Source organism: Mercenaria mercenaria, chromosome 7 (genome assembly GCF_021730395.1).
Source record: "Mercenaria mercenaria strain notata chromosome 7, MADL_Memer_1, whole genome shotgun sequence".
Lineage (NCBI taxonomy): Eukaryota > Metazoa > Mollusca > Bivalvia > Venerida > Veneridae > Mercenaria > Mercenaria mercenaria.
In genome coordinates this window covers 63156104-63180329 of record NC_069367.1, presented here as the reverse complement: position 1 = coordinate 63180329, position 24226 = coordinate 63156104, and the positions used below count along the sequence as shown (strand labels likewise).

The 24226-nt window shown below is 35.0% G+C and overlaps 1 long non-coding RNA gene across 1 annotated transcript; it reads left to right on the top strand.

Moving 5' to 3' along the window:
• The first annotated feature begins 12061 nt into the window (after nt 1-12061).
• Nucleotides 12062-17296, top strand: LOC128558636 (uncharacterized). Its single transcript, XR_008371770.1, has 2 exons — nt 12062-12365; nt 15940-17296. It is a non-coding gene; the product is annotated as an uncharacterized LOC128558636 (long non-coding RNA).
• The last annotated feature ends 6930 nt before the right edge of the window (nt 17297-24226 follow it).

Below are 24226 nucleotides of genomic sequence, written 5' to 3'. Positions count from 1 at the left end.
TGAGTTCTTACAGAATGAAATTTAAAAGTAAATACATTATGTAGGCACACATACACAATGTTCTGGAGAACTGTCCTGTGTGTCTACTTCAGTTCTTCCAAATACAAACTTTCCCAAGTGTACATAAAAAAAGGATTTGTAAGAATGAGAGAACATTTTGTCTGAATGCTAGATCAAATGTGAGAGCTAGGGTAACCACTTTAATAAATTCTGGACATTAGGCGAATGCTGATGATTTTACAAAGATATATTTTTTGTACTCCATGTCAAATTCACACAGGGCATTGGATTTCCGGAAGCCAGACAAATTGCCAATTCTAAATTCATATCTCCATCACTCACATCAACCTATTCTTCAGTTACGAAATCTAACACAAACAAAACAATAAAGTGTTTTGATGCGTCTACGCAAACTGATTCTGTGCATGTTCCAGAAATTCTAAAAGATAAGCCGAATGTTGCTGCAAAACCAACGCAAACACCTGTAGTTAAAAATGCAGTTGCTAAACCAGCACTGCCACCAGCTATTCAAAATGTACCGATGTATTCAAACACGCCGTCGTCACAGCAAAAAGTTACGTCAAATGCTAATCCACGTGGGGTGAGTCAAACACCCAAACAAGATATTGATTTAAAAACTGATGGATTTGGAAAGGGATCAAATGATCCCATAAAAACCCATAACCGGTTCCCTCTTGATTTGAACCGGTAGACGGAGGAGGATGACGACGATCCGCCGTTGTCCCTTCCGCCCAGTTTAACTAGCACAAAGGAGGGAAAAATCAAAAGGGTCCAACCTCCCGAGTCATTGCAGCACTAATCTATTGTTCAAATCTCCAGTCGTTCAGTTTTTGTTTACCATTTTAAACAATTACTAAATGTCAAGTAAAATTATTCAATAGAATTGTCGTGGACTTAAAGCTATATTTAGTGAAATTCTGCTCATCTTGTCAAAATATAATCCTTCATTTATGTGCCTTAGTGAAACATTTTTAAAGGAAACCGACAATATATCTTTAAAAAATCACTCAGTGTATAACTTTATTAATTCTAATGCAGAAAGAGCTTGTGGTGGGACATCTATCATTATAAATAATGCCTGTCCACATAGAAAAATTGTTCTAAATACTAATATTCAATCAGTTGCATTAAATGTTACATTGCATCGACAGATTACATTTTGCTCGATATATATACCTCCTAAGTTCAAACTTTATCTTGAAGATCTGGACCATCTTATAAAACAATTACCACAGCCCTTTTTCCTTATGGGGGAAAATGGTCATCATGAATTTTGGGGCTGTTCTGACAGCAACACTAGAGGTCAAATTATTTAAACATTTATTGAAAGAAATGCCCTCTTTCTCTTTTTATTCAACGATAAATCAAAATCATATCTTCATCCTGCAACAGGTAACCTTTCTTCACTTGATCTGGCAATTTGTCAATCAAACATTTTTCTCGATTTTGAATGGAAAGTACTAGATGGCAGTGACCATGTTCCAATTATTATTTCAAATACTTCTAACCCGCCTTCAGACAACCCTTCATATTCTAAATTTAATAAAGCCGATTGGAAGCAATTTCAAACTCTGTGTAAAAACAATTTAAAGCATAGCAAAAGTTCCTTCTAGGGCACATCTATATAAATATATAATGATCATCTTGTAAACTTTTGGTTGCAATGTCTGTTTTATACTGCCAAAAAATGTCAAGTAGGTATTTACGCTAGTTATTATTTAACATAAATTGTTAAATCCAACAACAAATTAAATCTGTTACCACTTTCAGATGAGTAAATACGGCAATAAGACATTGACCCGGTCAATCCGTTATGAGTCGACGCGTGGATTTGTTGCACATAATTAGAGGGTCGCAATGGGGTTTGTTTTCACATATTAACCATGCATTTGAAGATAACGATAATATTTAGTTGTTTACATGTAAATGTGCTGATATATGTTTATCTGTTTGTACATATGTTATGTTCTTCAAGAATGGAGAAATAAAAGAATCAGTCAACCATCCTCGGGTTTAGTAATATGTAATCCATGGACGCGTTCAGTCAGAGAGTCGCCTCAATTAGGAAAGAAAAGTTTTAACGTCAGGGGTTATTTCTAAGGTCACGGAGTTTGACTGGCCAGCTTGTAATGACAACAGCTTTCGATACCAGTAGCTCAGTCAAGTGTGACTTACCAAACTATAATGTTCCTTCTCAAGAGAAGGAACAATGATTTGACTCTAGAGAATTTCACAACTTTTTATGATCCTGTTGATCGGGTTTCTGTTATTTTATCCGATATTGCTGACAAGTCTATTCCGAAAACTTCAAAAATGGTAAACATAAAAATAAACCGTGGTATGATGACGATTGTAAGACCGCTGTTAGAAAAAGTAGAGCTGCGATTAAAAAAATTAATATAAGGCCAACTAAGGAAAATCTACAATCAGTTAAAATTTTGAGAGCAAAAGCGCGTAGAACAATTAAACAAGCAAAGAGAAAGTCCTGGCAATCATACGTTTCTAAACTAAATTTCAGATCATCAGTTAAAACAGTTTGGGATATGATTCGAAAAATTAGTGACAAAAGACAATCCTCAAACTTTGGTCATTTAACAAAATCGGATCAGTCGATAGCATCCACAAAAGAAGATATTGCAAACACTCTTGGTGATAATTTTTCAAAAAACTCTTCATCAAACAATTATGATCAACTTTTCCAAAACGTTAAATCAACTGAAGAAAATAACCTTTTACATTTTAGTTCAAATAAAGATTATAATAAACCTTTTTCACTTACAGAATTACTTGACTCCTTTGAGAAATGCCACGATACTGCAGCTGGTCCTGACCAAATCCACTATTAACTTTTAAAACATTTATCTCCAGAATCATTGGAGCTCCTCCTCGAAATTTACAACATCACGTGGAAAACTGGAATTTTTCCAGATTCTTGGAGAGAAGCTATAGTTATCCCCATACCAAAACCTGGTAAAGATAACACCGACCCCAGTAATTATAGACCGATCTCTCTTACTAGTTGCTTATGTAAAACATTAGAACGTATGATTAATTCTAGATTAGTTTAGTATTTAGAATCTCAAGGCCTTATAACAAACTTTCAAAGTGGTTTTCGCAGACAGCGTAGCACAACTGATCACCTTGTTCGACTGGAAAATTTTATTCGTGATGCATTTGTCAAGAAAGAACATCTTGTATCTGTCTTTTTCGATTTAGAAAAAGCTTATGATACCACATGGAAATATGGTATTATGAAGGACCTTGACGACTTGGGTTTAAAAGGTCGTCTTCCACTATTTATCTCCGAGTTCTTATCAGATCGCACTTTTAAAGTTCGTGTTGGTTCTACTCTTTCTGACTCTTTTGAGCAGGAACAGGGCGTTCCGCAAGGTTCTATTTTATCTGTTACACTTTTTAGCATTTAAATCAATAATATTGTGAAATGTTTTTACCAGGGACAGATTGCTCATTATATGTCGATGATTTTTTGATTTGTTATCGTTCGAAAAATTTGCGTACAATTGAACGCCAGTTACAGCAGTGTTTGAATAAAGTTCAAATTTGGGTGATGAAAAATGGTTTTAAATTTTCCAACTCTAAAACTCAGTGTGTCCACTTTTGTCAAATACGGAAACAACACTGTGACCCTGAGCTTTTCCTAAATGGTACCAAAATACCCGTTGTTGACGAAGCAAAATTTATTGGTGTTGTCTTTGACAAAAATCTTTCTTTTATAACACATATAAAATATTTGAAAGCCAAATGTTTGAAATCATTGAATCTTTTAAAGGTAATTTCAAATACTGATTGGAGAGCCGATCGCCAGGTTTTATTAAGCCTGTATAGAGCTTTGATTAGATCCAAGTTAGATTACGGTTGTGTTGTTTATGGTTCAGCAAGAAAATCTTATTTACAAATGTTAGATACTAGTACCATCCATAATCAAGGTCTTCGTATTGCTCTCGGTGCATTTAGAACATCGCCTGTTGAAAGTTTGTATGTTGAGGCAAACGAACCCTCTCTTTACACACACCGAGGAAAACTTTCATTACAATATGCTTTAAGGGTGGCTGCCAACAAATTCAACCCTGCTCATAAAATCATTTTTAAGCCCAAATACTTTGATTCATATGAGAATAAACCAAAACAAATCAAACCGTTTGGATTTCGCATAAAATCTTCTATGAATGAAACTGACTTTGAATTCAAAGATATCAAAGAAAATTCAATTCCGGATACGCCACCATGGACCCTTGCTTCCCCTACAGTTCTGTATGATCTGAAAACAGCCTTTAAAAAGTCAGAAACAAACCCTGAAATATTTCAATCCAAATATAATGAGATCAAGTCACTTTTCAAGCAATATTTTCCAATTTACACTGATGGTTCGAAAGATGATTCGGGGGTTGGCTGTGCGGCCATCAGCCACCTTCATCAGTCAAAATTACGTTTACGAAATAACGCAACAATATTTTCAGCCGAGGCAAAGGCTATTGATTTGGCCCTGCATTTTATATCAAAATATAATGAAGAAAGTTTTATTATTTTTTCCAACTCGCTTTCTGTTTTACAGTCAATTCACAACCGAAACATGGACGATCCTTTTATTCAAAATATTATTCTCAGGGTTCATGCACTATCTTTCAAAAAGTCTATCATATTCTGTTGGATTCCTAGTCATGTTGGTATTGATGGAAACGAGGATGCTGATACTGCAGCAAAGAAATCCCTTTTATTATCACAATCTAATATGAAATTACCATATACCCTTTATATACGTTTTTGCCTAAATGTTTTAGACGTGCTTTACAATTTACTTTACATTTTATATGTTTATACATTTTTACATAATTGTTTTTTAGAGATGCTTTACAATTTACGTTTTCAAAGCGCTTGTTTTCGGCGATATATGGCCTTTTTGTGTCGGTTCGCCGTAAAATCTAACTCACTCACTCACTCACTCACTCACTCACTGTTATGTTGTTTTATTTTAGCAAATTGTTTAGTATTGAATACACATGTGTATGTAATGTGGTTCAAAGTTATATTCGAAGTTCTATCACCAACTGAGAACAGAACCCATGCGACAAAATTTTCAAAACTGTGTTAAATTGTGCTTTTGGCAGAATTAGGTTTCAACAATATTTCCTGAAATTTTAAAGAGATACTGATATTAAAAATGTCATTTTAGAATCGAAATAATAAATATGTTCCTATATTTTATCGGTAAATAAAATATGGCAAATCGTTTGGATGCAGTTTATTATTTTTGATCTTAAACTTATTTATCTTATATCAGTTGTAGAGTTAAGTTCTTACAAATCATTATATAAACTACTCTCGATGACTGCTTCCTGGATTTCTGACCAGTACTTGTGCCGAAAGAATGGATTGTCGCGGTCAAATTCCGCAGACGGGATTCGAACCTGCGACTTATGCTCTACCCCTACACCACGGTGCTTCCCGGTGCGATTTATTAAATCACTCGTGCTGCGTACTCGGGGATTTATTACTACGCATCCGAACTCCTGTCTATATTTTATTTACTGATAAAGTATAGGAACGTATTTATTATCTGTTAGTGATATAAATGTCAATAGTATCCATACATAATTTCAAGTTTCACAATGACACTGTTAAAAGCTGGAAACTCCTTTCTTGGAAAAAAGTCATCGAACAAATCAGATGACGAAGTTATCAAATTAGTTTTCATTTATGTGGCCATGCATATTTGTGTTTTGAAGAACGAGCCTATGCAAACAGTACAATTCTCCTGAACACTTTGTATGCCTACATAATGTACTTATTTTTAAACTTCATTCTGTATTAGAACTCATATGTATCACTTTATTTTGAAATAAATATTCTAACTTTTACTATTTCGTTGACAATGTTTTATATCCCATTATCCACATAACTCATCTATATTATGTACAAAAATATATAATCATTTGGTCATAATGAACCTCCTGTTGTGCTGAGATATCTGATAGTGGTGGTTTGTAGGCAAAGGTCATATGTTTTTGCTCTTGATAATGTATGCTAGAGTTCTGTTTACCATAAGCTACAATTAATAACTTGATAATTAGGTGACAATTAGAAAATATTATAGATCATGCTAAGGCGATAACCATTTCCCCCGGGTACGGAAGGCAGGCCTTTAACCCCGCTTGTGGAAGCGAAGACATAGTCGTCCAAATGGCTGTTCGGTGTATGTGCGTGCGTCCGTCCGTCTGTCCGGATTTGTTTGTCCAGACCATAACTTTGACATGCAATCTTGTTTATATTTGGCATGAATGTTAACATCAGCGAGACGGGGTGTCATCCCTAAACACCAGGTTGCTATCTCAAAAGTCAAGGTTACAGTTGGAGGTCAAAGGTCATGTCAGATATTGACAGTTGATTGTAAACAGCTATTCATCTTACAAACTAAATGTAGAATTTGAATACCTCTTCTTGATGACATGCACAAAATATTCAAATAGCTGAAAATGGTATCATATTGAAAGCATAGAATTCTCTATAAAATAAAAAATATTACAGTTAAAAAAATTGAGTTTGCAAATAACATTCGTATGTTGTGCTTAGAAATTCCTTATGAAGGTCCCTAGAACTGTATAATTCCAAGTTTGAAATGTTTCCTTTCTTTACCGTTTATCGAATTCATGTAATTTAGTAGTACAGAAAAAATATTTTAATACTGATTTTCATTTAAGATGTTATAATTATGGCAAATTTTAGAGGCGCTCACATAATTGCCTGCTTTCTTTTAATTTTCACGAGTCTAATTCCATGAACATGTGCAAATAATCAAAATACCACTCTCTGACGTATAAGAGTATGCAGAAATATCAGTGTAAACATTTGGCCCTTTTTAATGAAAATGTGTTAGTTACATACTGTATTGTATAATACATTTCAAAGCATTGCTAAATAATGTAATATTATAAGAATGATGGTAAATTATAGTGAATCCGAAAAGTAAATTAATTAACTACATTTATATAAGTGACATTTTTGGCAGGTTCGAGATATGTTTTAAGTTTTGCCTTGATATATAAAATGTAGTAAAGTAACCATTTGAATAAAAAAGATGAAAAACGTGAAATGTCTTTATAGATAAGCACAATGTACTTTGACATATTGACATAGCTTTTTGACATAATAAGACACTATTATCTCATTTTGACATGTTATCATAGTTTTCAACACAATGAGACTCTGTTTTGACAGGTTAACAACACACTCTGAGAAGATAACATGACAAGTTAACATAATGAGACACTGTTTTGACAAGTTAACACCATACTTTGACATGATAACGTATTTTTTTAACATAATAAAACATTGTTTTGAAAAGTTAAGACCACACTCTGACATGAAAAGATGAACTGTCCCGACATAAGACAGTTGCGGCGTTCCATAGTTCTTACTTGCAGACGACGCCATGATCTTCATTGACACCTGTTGACTAGACACCGGTTGACGCGCGACAATTTGAAACGATATTATTAAAATGTTTTCAGTGAAAAACGCACACACTCTCTGTTAGAAACACACACACTTTTATCGATTTCGTATAGAAACTTACACAGTGTTTTTCCTTAATATAGGCATTACAGCTCCTTTAAACCATCCGTTAACCGATGATAATTTATGTTTTGGTTCTAAAAAACGAATACTTCTATCACTACGATCTTATTAGAGAAAAATAATATCATAACAATTACATTTGATGTGTACATTTATAGATTTAGGTCTTGATTATCAAAACATTGAATTATTTCAAGAAACGACCATAATTTGCTGGCATTTTTAAACGTTGAAACACGTAAAACAACTATGCATTGGCATACCCTTTATTCTAAGTCTCTAGGCAGTGTATTCCATGTTAATTATACTCACCGGTCAGTTGGAGGCCAGAATGTTGACACGCTTTCATTGAGGAACATACACGTGCTGTCTTTGAGAAACACGTTTCGTTACACGCGTCAGCCCCCAGTGAGCCCTTGTAACTCGCTTTATTACATACTCATTTAAAAACTCCGTTAAGTTTCAATGGGACTTGAAACGTCAATATTTTTCTATATTAAATCGGATGTGTGACGTGATTTGTATGTCGTAGCGTTTAAAAGTCTTTAACGACGATATTTTCAATTTCACACAGGCTTGGTAACAGATTTATATCATTTATATAATAATTTTAAGTGCGCAATATTTCCGCTGCAAAACTCATGCATATTTCTCTATACAAATGTAATAACCTATAAATAATCCAACTGTTTTACTGCATTTTATACACTATTCTTTGCTTGAGAGTTTTCGAAAATTTGAGCTGTATTATCTAAAGACCTATATAATGTTTTGTATGGTATAATTCTCTGTCACTGTACATATAGTGGCATTGTATTATTTTGAAAATTAGTATCAAAATTCAATATAGATATGTACATGTCAAGTATCTTGGGCGTATTTTTACTTTTCAAATTTCTTGATGCTAATGGAAACATGTTAGATAGATAGGACCTTATAAAAAATTGTGTTCATATAACATAATTATGCAACAAAGATGTTTTAAAAGATAAAAATATTCAACTGCACACATGTTTCGACAGTGACTGTCGGATGTAAATGACTAAAGAATGAACTTTATGTAAACCTATAAAGCGTGCGAGGAACATTTTGAGACATGTGTCTTAAACGACTAAAGCCTGAGAAGAACTGTTTGCAACATTTACCGTTAAACCGACCAAAGAGTTGTCGTTTGGATTGTCCTATCCAAAATTGAAACTTTTTGTTGTACATAAAAATACACACGCAAATTTTCCCGGCGATCGAAATAAAGGTCCGTATGTAAATGACTTGCCTGAAAGATTATAATTACCCATTATCTTGAAGTATGTATTTTCAACTATCTGTGCATGTTTAATACATACAAATGACAAAATAATTTATAAAATTAAAATTACATTGCTAGAAAAATAAATTATTCCACAATATTTTAATCATGATATACGCATTTGTTTTTACTGAAACTCTGTACCACAATATTTGTTTTCTTCAGCAAGTGAGCAATCACTGTTTACTGCGAAAATAACATAAAATAAATTGAGAAAACCTGTTTTTAACGAAACATAATTCATTTATATATAACAGAAACACAATCCTTTCAGTTTCAAATTTTCACGTGGGAAAATCTTGAAGTATTTACTTGTAACTGTAGTTTTTAATATTCTACGACCAATGCATTTCATGAGGATTATTCAAAAATGTTTGGAGCCTTCATTAATCAATCAAAATTATACAATAATTGCCTTTAAAGGAGGCCAATATCACTTTGTTTTTCAGGTCGATAATGACTTATATTGACCGGATCTAAAAGGAAACAGTAATTCATTTATTAAATCCAACATCTTGAAGGTAATTGGGTACATTGAAATCAAATGCAAACATCTGCAGTCATTGGACATTATTTCCCAGTCAATTGCGTACAACGTCACACTGTTTTGAGGTCAAAATGTTACAACGTCCCAGTTGGGGGTAAATACGTGCTTTTGGCTCCGCCCACGAGTCAGTTTAACATTTTATCACGTGACGACTGTGTTTAGACCAGTGAAAAGAACTACATATTTAAAGCTTTCTTGAGATGTAATCGTAAAAGTAATAACTTTTGCAAAATACAGCACTGCACAAGAATGAGTGTCTACTGTAATTACCATTGTAATGCTGTAATCCAGTTTACAATGATGATACGATTGCAAAATAAACTAGAAATTGCTTTTGTAAAAAAGCACATGTCTCCCCAAATGCAAAGTCCTATAGGCAAGAAGTCAATAGGGGTCAGGAGTGAAAGTCAGAGAGACACTGATGGTTGGCTGCAATAGGGATCATCTACTTGGCATGTCCAGTCATCCCGCTAAGTTTCAACACTATTGGCCTAGTGGTTCTCAAGCCACTGTTCAGGCTCCTGTGACCTTGACCTTTGATCAAGTGACCTCAAAATAAATAGGGGTCATTTACTCTGCATGTCCAATCATCCTATTAAGTTTCAACATTCTAGGTCAAGTGGTTCTCAAGTTATTCTCCAGAAATGATTTTACATGACCAGGCCCCTGTGACCTTGACCTTTAATAGACTGACCCCAAAATCAATAGGGATCATCTACTCTGCATGTTCAGTCATCCTAAGAAGTTTCAACATTCTGGGTCAAGTGGTTCTCAAGTTATTGATCGGAAATTGTTTTCCATGTTCAGGTTCCTGTGACCTTGACCTTTGATCAAGTGACCTCAAAATAAATAGGGGTCATCTACTCTGCATGTCCAATCACCCTATTAAGTTTCAACATTCTAGGTCAAGTGGTTCTCAAGTTATTCTCCAGAAATGATTTTACATGACCAGGCCCCTGTGACCTTGACCTTTAATAGACTGACCCCAAAATCAATAGGGGTCATCTACTCTGCATGTTCAATCATCGTATGAAGTTTCAACATTCTGGGTCAAGTGGTTCTCAAGTTATTGATCGGAAATTGTTTTCCATGTTCAGGCTCCTGTGACCTTGACCATCAACAGAGTGACCCCAAAATCGATAGCGGTCATCTACTCTGCATGTTCAATCATCCTATGAAGTTTCAACATTCTGGATCAAGAGGTTCTGAAGTTATTGATCGGAAATGGTTATCAATGTTCAGGCCCCTGTGACCTTGACCTTTAACGGAGTGTCCCAAAAACAATAGAGGTCATTTATTCTGCATGAACAATCATCCTATGAAGTTTCAACATTCTGGGTCGAGTGGTTCTGAAGTTACTGACCGGAGATGGTTTTCAATGTTCAGGCCCCTGTGACCTTGACCTTTAACGGAGTGACTCCAAAATCAATAGGGGTTATCTACTTTGCATGTGCAATCATCCTATGAAGTTTCGACATTCTGGGTCAAGTGGTACTCAAGTTATTGATCGGAAATGGTTTTCAATGTTCAGGCCTCTGTGACCTTGACCTTTGACGGAGTGACCCCAAAAACAATAGAGGTCATCTACTCCACATGATCAATCATCTTATGAAGTTTCAACATTCTGGGTCAAGTGGTTCTCTAGTTATTGATCGGAAATGGTTTTCAATGGTTAGGCCCCTGTGACCTTGACCTTTGACGGAGTGACCCCAAAAACAACAGGGGTCATCTACTCTTCATCAACAATCATCCTATGAAGTTTCAACATTCTGGATTAAGTGGTTCTCTAGTTATTGATCGGAAATGGTTTTCAATGTTCAGGCCCCTGTGACATTGACTTTTGACGGAGTGACCCCAAAAACAACAGAAGTCATCTACTCTTCATGACCAATCATCCTATGAAGTTTCAACATTCTGGGTCAAGTGGTTCTCTAGTTATTGATCAGAAATGGTTTTCAAGGTTCAGGCCCCTGTGACCTTGACCTTTGACGGAGTGACCCCAAAAACAATAGAAGTCGTCTACTCCAGCAGCCCTACAACCCTTTGAAGTTTGAAGGATCTAGGTCAAAAGATTCTCCAGTTATTGCTCGGAAATGAAGTGTGACGTACGGACGTGCGGACGGACGGACGGACGGACGGACAGGGCAAAAACAATATGTCCCCCAGAGGGGGGAGACATAATAATGTACGTAAATTTGTCTGATGAAAGTACCTAAGGAAAATGTATTACATGCCAAGGTGGCGTCGCTATTTCTAAATCACTATCTCCTGTCTCTATGTCGTCGTTGGAAAGGCATACATATCACTTATACAACAACGACTATAACATTATTACCTTTGTTACTTTTATAGAATGTTGGTGATTTATCGGCGTCCCTTTCACTGTCTAACATAATGCTATTCTTCTCCAGCATGAAATACTGCAAACTCACTAGTGAAAAAATAGACAATGAACTAGTTTTTTGACAGGGAGAGTATGCCTACTATTGTAATAGATGAAACAAAAAACTTTTTGAACGGACCCTTTCATTTCATTTAGAGCTTTTAACCAAATGTTTACAAACTCAAATAATTTCTTTGTGGCAGCTGTTCTTGGAAACATCAATGTGAAAGTTTAGTCATGAATTATTACGTTGTGTTGTGTGCAATGTTTCTGACTGTAATAGCAGAGGAACCGCACTGTTCAAAATATGATTTTGAAGAAAAGATCTTGGAGAAATTAGTTCGAATGGAATACCAGATGGAAAGAATGAAAATTGAAGGACTTGAAAGAGCTGAAAGCATGGCAAAAACTAAAACTGAGGTGGCCACTGCTCTAGACACCCTAGTCCACCGCGTTTGAGCAGAAAATAATAGACACTGTTGGAAAAATGCTGAAAAGAGTGGAACAAATTGCAGGTATTATTTTAAATTGTTTCATACGGAATGAAAAAATGCATTCAAAATTCCGTTAGTACAGGAAAACTAAGATCTGGATTTCATTAACGTTCTCATGTTTAATAACTTTGAGCGCTTACGTAGATACAATATTTATTGCTCAGTCAACATTTTTGCTATCGTGTGAACAGGGCTTGACCCAGCCTTCGGTCACATGCAATACTGTTGCCATTAATACAAATCTGACCGATCTGGAAATAAACGAGAACGGTTTTGTACACAAATTATCTCAGTTTCATTAGAGGCATTTTGCCAGTTCGGGAATAATGACAGGTTCAGCTAGTTTTGGAATTCATGACTCAGTCTCCACTGTTTACATGAGGATACCACTTAACTATAAATAGACAGTGCAAAAGATTTCTCCAGCTTATGTGCTGACTCTCATAAAGTCAAGTTTGACTTAGGCGCAGGTATTTCCTTCTTTCGGTCTGGTGTCGAAAATCAATACTTAAGACATTTTAGTTCGACTATTCAAAGAATAGGTAGAGCTATTGGACTCATCCATGCGTCGGTGCCCGCGTCTGTGTCCGCGTCGGCGTCGGCGTCCCGATTTGGTTAAGCTTTTGTATGTAAGCTGGTATCTCAGTAACCACTTGTGGGAATGGATTGAAAGTTCACACACTTAATTACTGTCATAAACTGACTTACATTACGCAGGTGCCATAAATCTATTTTGATTTTTTACAAAATTATGCCCCCTTTTCGACCTAAAAATATTTGGTTAAGCTGGTATCTCAGTAGCCACTAGTGGGAATGGATTGAAACTCACATTCTCACTGTGATGATCTGACATGCAGTGCACAGGTTCCATAACTCTACTTTGCATTTTTACAAAATTATACCCCTTTTTCGACTTCGCAGTTTTTGGTTAAGTTTTTATATGTAAGCTGGTATCTCAGTACCCACTAATGGTAAAGGATTGAAACTTCACACACTTGTTCATTGTGATGATCTAACATGCACTGTATAGGTTCCATAACTCTACTTTGCATTTTTACAGAATGATGTCCCTTTTCGTACCCCAGACAACAAAGTTGTAAGCGGGTATACTGGTTTCAGGTTGTCTGTCCGTCAGTCCGTCCGTAGACACAATCTTGTGCGCACCAACTCTCCTCATCGCCTTGACACAATTTAATGAAACTTCACGCAAGTGATCAGTAACAACAGTAGTTGTGCAAGGTGCATGTTAGGTTCTTTCAGAAAAACAATTGCAGTGTTACGGGACTTTGTGTTTTGTTACAATACTATATACATAGAGTCTGCATATGATATCTTGTGCGCGCCTAATCTCACACAATTGAATGAAACTTAACATTAGTGATCAGTAGTAACCTTAGTTGTGCATTGTGCATGTAAGGGTCTTTCAGAAAAAAAAATCTGCACAGTTATGGGACTTTGTTATTTGTTTGTTATTATACTATATAACATACAGTCTGCATGCAATCTTGTGCGCGCCAAATCTCCCGAAACATTGCACACAATTTAATGAAACTTCACACAAGGGTACCATCAATAGTTGTGCATGGTGCATATAAGATAAGATAAAATATGCTGCAGAGTTAGGTGACTGGCTTTTGCTATTGTAGCGTCTATTGTAGAGTCTATGTACATACAGTTCACATAATTACACAATTTTGTGTGCGTCTGCGTCAAATTGAAATGTATTGTGTCAGTGCGTGCTGGGGGTGACGAGGGGGGTGGGGTGTGTATGTGTGTGTGTGGGGGGGGGGGTACATTCACTTTCAGTGATAGCTCTAGTTTGACTTAGCTGTTCTGTTAAGTTTTTGTATGTAAGCTGATATCTAAGTACCTACTAATGGGAAAGGATTGAAACGTCACACACGTGTCCATTGTCATGAGCTGATATGCATTGTACAGGTGCCATAACCCTGTTTTGCAATTTTACAAAATGATGTCACTTTTTCGGCATTTATATTCATTTAATTGACAATGCTGTTGAATAGTCGAGCGTTGCTGCCCTCCGACAGTTCTTGTTATATGATGAACTTATCGTTAATTTTATATCCGTTCCGTCCTCGTTGCAAATTCAGTTTCCTTTTTAAGAAAGAAAGGAATGATATTTTTTGTTCTTCTGATTTAAGCCTACAGTGTAACTGTAAACATTTGCACTCTCAATCCTTTCCTTCAGTTTCATTGTGCACCGGTCTGTCTTAACAGCAACTGTTAAAAACACTGGTACGTTGCCATCTTCGATTTCTTCGTACTGGTGAATTTCAGTCACCTTTACAGTGCATTTCTCTCATACCCTTCGAGAAATGGTGTGACCAGTACAAAATGTACTTTCGTTACCGCTGTCATCTTTATCTGCATTCCAACTGTCTCGTTTATTGTTACACTGCAAATTGTTAATTATACTGGCAAAACGGTTTATGTTTGATTTGTTTTGTTGGGGTTGGGGCGGGATCGTCAGCGCCGTTTTTCAACCGTAGTTTCATTAATGTAACGGCGAACAGTAAACCTAATCAGTATTCTTGGATTCAGTACCCGCTACCAGCAACTGCCAACTTTTACACATGGAAGAATAATTTCAGACACAATGACTTTAATCATATCATCACAGAGAACCTACGTCCGGGGATGGATCTCAAGACCCAACGAGCTATAGACCAGCGCCCTACTTATTGTGATAAGCGGGCGGGCAAAATCTAAACATGAATTTTAATTCAACTATAAACTTGGTCAAATGCACAATTAATATTACAAATGAAGTAACTCAAAACCCCACATGTCTGCCATTACAATATTACCCAGTTATATACATTGACTAACATTAAATTCAGACAGAGAAAGCATGTCTTGGTAGACAATCTGAAACATGAAACATTTAATTTGAATCTGTAGAATGATGGCGGGGAAAATGTGTTAATTATCGAAATGATGAAAGCAAGTCACTTCAACGATTGTCGAGCTGTACTATTTAAGAAGGTGTCAAATAAAAATAAAGAAACACATACATGTTATATGAAATTTGTTAGATGCAAGAAAAAGGAAGAGTATCATTGAAAACAAATACGTATGACTAACTTCCTGATAATTCCAGCAGTTAAAGTATAATCTTTGTTAAGTCTATGAGCATTGGTTATACGTTAAAAGTGAATTTATCACTACTTTGGAAACCCATACAATATGCTCTTTTCTTTATATAAGAGACATCTTCGCAGAGAGAGCAAAAATATACTTTAAGTTTGGATTTCGATATGAACTAACTGGTATAAAATGATATTAAATGTAGTACAGTAACCGTTTAAATTTCAATATTTGAAAAATGTTTAATCACGGTCTTAGATGCTTTCCCACTATAATATAATTCAATTTGTCTCAACATTATTTTTGTTTATTAATACCGATTTCATTTTCTTCTCATAAATTCTCAGTGTCAGATATACATTTTACCCCAAACTGTCAGAAAAAAGAAATTAAAAGGTTCATCTTAACTATTAACAAGTAGCTTTTATTTTGCCAAATAAGGATTTCATCGTAGTTTGAATTTTACTTAAATTTTCTTCTTTTTCAGAATCATTTCTTTTTCAATACCGACGGTAGCATTTAAGGCACGCCTTAATTCTCACACGAGTGTTACTAACGGAGTTTACATTATTTTCCCTACAGTACTATTAAACTTGGGAGACGCATATGGCACTGGCAGTGGTATATTCGTTGCACCTGTTAATGGAACATACATGTTTAATGTTATCTTTTGTGTGTTCAAAGACCAAACCTTGTATATTGATATCATGGTGGACGACACGAAAACGTCACCTATAGTATTTCGTGGTGTATCTTACGAAGACTGCCACTCAGCTGTTACTGTGGAAGTACTGACTGTTGGTCAGAGGGTTGGGATTAAAGCGACAGGTACCACATCGAGTGTTATTAAGCACAATGAGTACAGATGGAACACATTTACTGGAACACTGCTTCACATTAATTAGCATCCTGAGAAGAGTATCTCTCAGGCAGTGAACATTGATGCACTGTATATTGTTTCATGTATATTAACAGGTACAAGCAATTATCACCACAATGTCACTCATCTTGTTTACGTATTGTTATATAAATGTAGCATAAAATAGAAAAAAGGAGAACCCCCCCCCCCCACACACACAATAAACAACAACAACAACAACAACAAAAAACAGAAATGAAAATGTTGTTGTTTCGGTTTGGTTCATGGACGTTATTGGCAATGAATGCTAACTGCCATGACTAATAGCTTCGGGATGAGCATAAATCAACATATGCACATGTTACAAATACCAAAATACAATTTAGTGAACTCCGCAGATGTGTTCATACAACGGTGTTCATTTGACCTTTAATATGATACAATAGAGTGCTATTCCATGAAAAGCGGCGCATGGTCCCCAGTTAATACAACAGATGAGCCCTAAACGTCTTTTATAAAGCTCTTTCTCATCTCAATACCACAATTGATTTTATAATAACTAATTAAAGAAAGAGAGTACTAACCAAGCTATCCGACTAGACAGGGGATATCGCATGTTATGAATCTTTTGTCTTTTGATGATTTGCTTTAGAGGCATAGAACAAGAATAGCAGAATTGGTTTGACTGAATGTGTTCAAAAGAGGTAATGAAATGTGCAGTTATCGTCACACCTCTAGTACCGACTTAACCGACATTCTATGATTAATTACACATATCAGGTTAATAAACTTTGATTCTAGAGGACCAGAAATAATAACAAAACTATCTGTGTACATGTATTTTGTAGATGGCAACCATGACATGTCTAGAGCATCTTCATTTTGTAAATAACGAAAGTTAGATTTGACTGAAACTAAAACTGCTACTTTCAGGCTTCTTGTACATAATATCCAGCACCATAGTGGAAATAAAATTAAATACTTATGGTGTTTGCTGAATGTATACATAATATAGTAGTGCTTACAGTGAGGCATATATTGTTTGCAAATTGTGTTTTAATGACACTGACTTTCAGGTCGTACGACAAAAAAGAAGATTTACTTTAGTTACTGACAGATTATATATTATGGAAATTCACGAGGATGAGTTGTTTTATCACATGATTGAGGCATAATTTACACTAACTGACGTTGACGTCGTTTTAAGTATAAGGGACATTGGTCGAACTCACATTGTCCATAATGTATAAAGAAAGAAGAACTGTAATATTTCATCAGGAAAAGCTAACATGTGAGTAAAAGAAAAAAACATTTACATACCCCCCGGCCCCATTTTGCCCCTTACCATTTCATGTGTGTTTGTCTTTGAACATGAGTGTGACTGTTATTAAAGAACATGGCATTCCCTTGTATATTCGTCCTTGTTCAACTTTCCCCTTCGGGTTCCTCCCACCGGCCCCATTTTGCCCCTTGCCATTTCCTTCCCCGCCATCTATATTTAGCATAAATTAATATGTACTTATTGGATGTTTGAAGCAACCCGTCTGAAATATTTTTCCATTACAGCTTCTTTTTGTTGTGGACCTACTATGCAAATGAGTGGCTCCGGGGCTGTGTTTTTAGTGCTCTGTGCTTCCGAGAAATCTACCCTTACCTTTTGTCTTAACAACCAACTGTAAGATAATACTAAATGTAGATAACTATTGTTTAGTGTTGAATGATTAAATATGCATGTCTAAGGAGTGTGACATCTTAAAACTATGATACATACTAATCTATTTTATTGCGAGGTAACGCAAAATAGAAGAACACGATCATTTTTTCGAAGTGCAGTTAATCACTGTATGGTAACTTCAACGGTAGCCATGTGTTTGGATCTGTCCAGTATGGCCGCTCAAAAACAAACAAATAAACAAACAAAACAAGAGGGTCATTGACCCTAAAGCGCTCACTTGTGTACAAAGCAGAGTTTCTTCAATGTTATCCTATATTATATACATGTCACACACATTTTTGAACCTAGGGCAATAAAGTGAACAACTACGATAGACTGTACAACTCTGATATCACCCGCCAAATATCAAGGTTCAAGCTGTTATGGAATCAGAGAAGAAGATTTTCAAAGTTTCTTATACATTGTATAGAAGTCTATAGTAAGCACATGTTAAACACAGGGGCGAGGCCATTTTTGACCTTTGGGCAATAATCTGGACAATTATGGTAGAAAGTCAAACCCTTATATCACATGCCAAATATCAAAGCTCTAGAGAAAAAGATTTTTAAAGTCTGATAGCTGAAAACTAATTTTTAACCAGAAAGACCCTATGTTCAATGAACCGGAACCATTTGAACAACTTTGAAAGAGGGCTACCCAGTAATCATTTGTGTAAAGTTTCATCAAAAGCAATTCAGTGCTTTTGGGGAAGATGTTGTTTAAAAAAAATTGTTGATCAAAAGTGACCACGCCCCGCTGGCGGCCATGTTTTTTCACGAATCAGAAAAATTTTAACACTATTTGTGGAAGGTCACACAAGGTCAATTTGAGTGAAATTATTTTACAATCGGGCAGTTTTGTACAAGAAAATTTTCTAAATTTCTATATATACAAATAAAAAAGTGACCCCGCCTCCTGGCAAGCAGAGTTTTTCGCAAATCTAAATATTGTAACATTTTGATAGGAATAATGAACAACACCATTAGTGTACAACTGATATATAAAATCAGGTTCAGTGTTATGAACAAGAAAAATTTTTCAAAGTTTCAACATTATAAATCTATAGTAAAATGTTAACACACAGGCGGCCAGTTTTTGACTATTGCAAATAATTTGACAATCTTGGTAGAGGTCAACAACATGCCAATTTTGAGAAAAAATTATTTAAATCGAAGCTAAGCAGTTTTCACATAAGACTATTTTTAAATTTTACGAACATTACAATTGAAAGAGTGACCCGTAACCATTTTTGCAATCATAAAAGCAATTATTTGGGAAGGTGACAATTATAAAGGATTTCTGTTTGAAATTATTTCAAAATTGGACCAACGGTTTAGGAGGAGATGTCGTTTGCAGATTTTTCTATTTTTGGCTCTAGCGGCCCCTATGTGCAACAAAGTGAAACTGTTTGAGCAACTTTGGTAGAGAACGATCCAAGAAACATCAAGGCCAAGTTTCATCAAAATCCATTCAGTGATTTTGGAGGAGATGTCGTGTAATGTTCTGATTATATATATGAACATTTTGGACCCTTGAAGGGATTTGTATTATAAATGACTGACCCAAGACGTATTGTTTAACACTACGTTTATTCACTACAGCTAATACAAGATAACTGATTTACAGTATAATACAAATATGTATACGTTCTTAGAACCGGCACGCTATACGCTAGTGCGGTGCAGGAGGGAGGAGCTACATTTCATGAATGAGTGACCATTACATGTCGTTTAAACACAATTGTTGCCGACGGACGACTTGACGGACGCACGGATGCACGCACTTTGTGTTCAGGTGAGCTAAAAAACAACAACAAAAAGAAACAAAAAAAAAAAAATGCAACAACAATAGAACATCATGTAAGATATTTCATACGTCTTTAGCAGACTCTGTTTAGTAACCCTGGTTATGCCCATTGAAGTAATCTCCTCACTGGCATTGCGATCCGAATGGTATTTAGCTTAATCCTGTCTTCTAATCAATTTCGTGTTATGTGTTCTAAAATTTCATTTTTATACAGACTTTTTGGCTGAGTTGTTTCCTTTTGTAAGACTGCTTTAGATCACAAGAAAAAGCATTACCATATTCAAAGATGATATGCTAAATATTTATATAAAACATATTTAGTTATTATCATTCTTTTAAAATTTTAATTTCCCTTTATAATAATCTTTCTTATTATTGATACAAGTGATAACAGTTTGGCTGGTTAAGGTGTTTTTTTAGTAAATGGTTTTATGAGCAAAGATGGTGTTGTAAATTTAGCAGTCTTATTAAAGCTGATTTATTAATTGATTCTACTGATGAGAAACTTTGGCCTCTGCTACTTGAGTTGTCATTCACCAGTTACCCTCATAAATTGCTTGGGACTGGAGTGTGTATCATTTTATCAGGATACCTTGTCATCATGTACCATCGTAAACATGTCTGGTTTGTTAGAGTTAGAGGTGGCTCCATATTTGGGATGGTACCATCAGTCAACGGTTATCCTCATAAATATTAGAGGTAATCTTTGTCTTTCATTACTATGATACACTCCAAATATGGGAGGGTACATGCTTTTGTATATAAACCTAGGTCAGAACTTGGGAGGGATTTTTTTAATTTTGGCTCGGACTTTGAAAATTACAAATCATAGGATCTAGAAACAAGAAATGAAATATTTTACAGTTATAATTATAAATGACTTTTGACCAGAGGAATGAGAGAATTATAATTTTGATGTCTATATTTCCATCACTTGGACTATATATCCACCACATAATAAACTAACATAGAAAACTGGAATTAAAGTGTTATTTCATCAATGGAGTAGAAGCCCTCACCCCCGAACCTACGTTTTTCAACAATGGAAATCTGCTATCCTTTGACGTGTTTCAAGAAATATATAAAATAGAAGGAAATAATCTTTTGCTTTATAATAATATTGTTGCTGCTATCTGAGCTTATCCTGTCACTTGCAGTATTTTCGTCCCGATATCAGGGTGCCGTATATCTTTCTTGATATACCGTCAGTTGACACGTGACCGGTGATAAACGGTCAGTTGATCATGTGACCTTATGATCGATATTGTTGTCATAAGAAATTTTGCATTGAAACCATCACCATTGTGTTGGAAATGTCCGAACTAAGAAAATGAGTGGTCAAATGATGAGTTTTTATTCAAAAAGGAAGAAGTTATTGCGATTTTTGATTGTAACCACATTACTGTGTCGGTGACTACGTCATTATATAAGTGACGTCATTACGAATACGACGTCATTAAAACGGTTGTCGCACACTTATTTTTGTAAAATAAATTGCAAAATATCGGAAAATGAAGTAATGACAAGATAAATAGAATAATAGGTTAGTGCCTAAGATGGAGAAAGTTTATCTGGCTCGGCTCCGGACGTTATCAGGTTCGCCTTCGGCTCACCCGATAACCTCCTCCACCTCGCCAGATAAACTTTCTCATCTACGGCACTAACCTATTATTCTCTATTTATTTACAAACCTTACATGTTTCACATAAAGCAAAGAAGGAAAACATCCCATTACAACCTCTTTTGTTTAAAATTATTCTGAAACAAAAACAGGAATGTAGGTTTATGTACGATACACTTATTGTAACGAAACACAAACCAATATCTCAGCAAAAATGGATAAAACAAAATAAGAACATAAAAGGTATTAAAATATTCAATCAGTTTTTTTACTGTCACAATTTGCAGACGATACCACAGTTTTGCTAGATGGTATAGTCACTGAAAAATACTATAAACATGTTAAAGTTCTATGCAGAAATTTCAGGTCTCCGTGTAAATGTGGATAAAACTAAAGCAGCTTGGATTGGTGCTTTAAGGAACAGTAATCACTGTATTTGTCCAGATTTGCCTCTTCAGTGGGAGTAAATTTTACAACAGACTTAGAAGATATTGTACAACTAAATGTTGTCCCAAAAATTGAAGAAATTAAAACTCTCTTGACAATTTGGTCTAAAAGGATTTTAACTCCTATTGGAAAAAATGTTGTTTTGAAAACATTAGCCCTACCAAAAATGAATCATCTTTTTGCTAGTCTTCCTACCCAGTCACGTGAAATAATAAAGAAAATAGCGGATATGTTCTCTAAGGTTTAGTGGAATAATAGCCCAGATAAAGTAAAACAAGATACAGTAAGGGGGAGGATTAAGAGTAATTGACGTTGAATAGTTTATAATGACCATGAAATGTTCATGGTTTAGAAGGTATTTGAAAAGTAACTCCTCATATTATGATCTAGTAAGTATCATTAGCTACAGCTTTTTATCTCCATTTAAATATCTTGCCTTTTCTCGTTTACAACGGGAAACAACTCATCTAGAAAGTCCGTAATATTAGTTACAGCTTTTATCTACCTTAAAATGTTTGCTGGCAATAGAATATACGAATAATATTATTGTTATTCATTGACTGTGGTCACCATGTAATATGTACAATTGTCTATTTGCTATTTAACAAATCATGCTGTTAACGCTTTACTGATGATATTTATTTTTATGATTTAATCATGATATATGTGAATCTGTAAAGTGAAGTCTCTAGAAATAAAATATAAATTACAAAAAAATATCGTTTTTAGTAAATTAAACTATTTTAACTTAATGGATGTGAATATGCTTGATGAAAGTATCCATCAACTGTGATATGTACAAACTGGCATTGTAACCAACTATACCTAACTGTTTGTTGTCTTTTTTACACTATTCTCTGCTTGAGAGGTTTCGAAAATACGAGTTGTTTCATTTATGTATCACTTTCTGTATGGTTAAGGAGGTATATCTTTTCATGAGGTTCAATCTATCTAACATGTTTCAATTAGCACCAAGGCATTTAAGAAGTAAAAGTTGTTTTCCTATATAATATTCAACGTAAAAATGTTTTAAAAGATAGCGTGCGAGGAACTGTTTGCAGCATGTGCCGTAAATCCAAAGTGAAGTTATTTTGCTGTGCATAAAGCTAACCTACAATTAGCGTTTTAATTGGTTCACGCGACAAAGTTCCCCGGCAATCGAAATTAAGGCCCATATGTAAATGACTTGCCTGAAAGATTAAAAGTACTCACCAAAATTCTTTCTTATCTGGGCATGTTTAATACAATATACAAATGACAATATAATTAAAATTACATTGCTAGAAAAATATATTATTCCACAATATTTTAAACATGATATTCGCATATGTTTTTACTGAAACTCTGTACCACAATATTTTTTTCTTCAGCAAGTCAGCAATCACTGTTTTTTTTTCGAAAATAACATAAAATAAATTCTGAGAAAACCTGTTTTTAATGAAACATAATTTATTTATATATAACAGACACACAATCCTTTCAGCTTCAAATTTTCACGTGAGAAAATCTTGAAGTATTTACTTGCAAGCGTAGTTTTTGGTTTTTCTACGACCAATGCATTTCATGAGGGCTATTCAAAAATGTTTGGAGCCTTCATTTATCAATCAAAATTATACAATAATTGCCTTTAAATGAGGCCAATATCACCTTTTTTTCAGGTCGATAATGACTTAAATCGACCAAATCTAAAAGGAAACAATTATTCATTAAATTTAATTAAATCCAACATCTTGAAGATAATTTGGTACACTGCAGTAACTGGACCTTTACGTACGACGTCACATTATTTTGAGGTCAAAGTGTTATGACGTCACAGTTGGGGGTAAATACGTGTACACTGCACAAGAACGAGTGTCTACTGTAATTACCATTGATTACAATCCAGTTTACAATGATGATACGATTGCAAAATAGATAATGTAGTTAAATTTGTTAGATGAAAGTACTTAAGGAAAATGTATGCATGCCGAGGTGGCGTCGCTAACTTTGAATCACTATCTCCTATCTCGATGCCGACGTTAGAAAGCCATACATATCACTTATACAACAACGACTATAACATTATTACCTTTGTTACCTTTATAGAATGATGGTGATTCTATCGGCGTCCCTTTCACTGTCTAACATAATGCCATTTTTCTCCAGCATGAAATACTGCAAACTCACCAGTGAACAAATAGATTATGAACTAGCTTTTGACAGGGAGAGTATGCCTACTATTGTAATAGATGAAATAGAATACTTTTCGAACGGACCCTTTCATTTTTTTAGCTTTTAACCAAATGTTAAACAAACTCAAACATTTCTTTGTGGCAGCTGTACTTGGA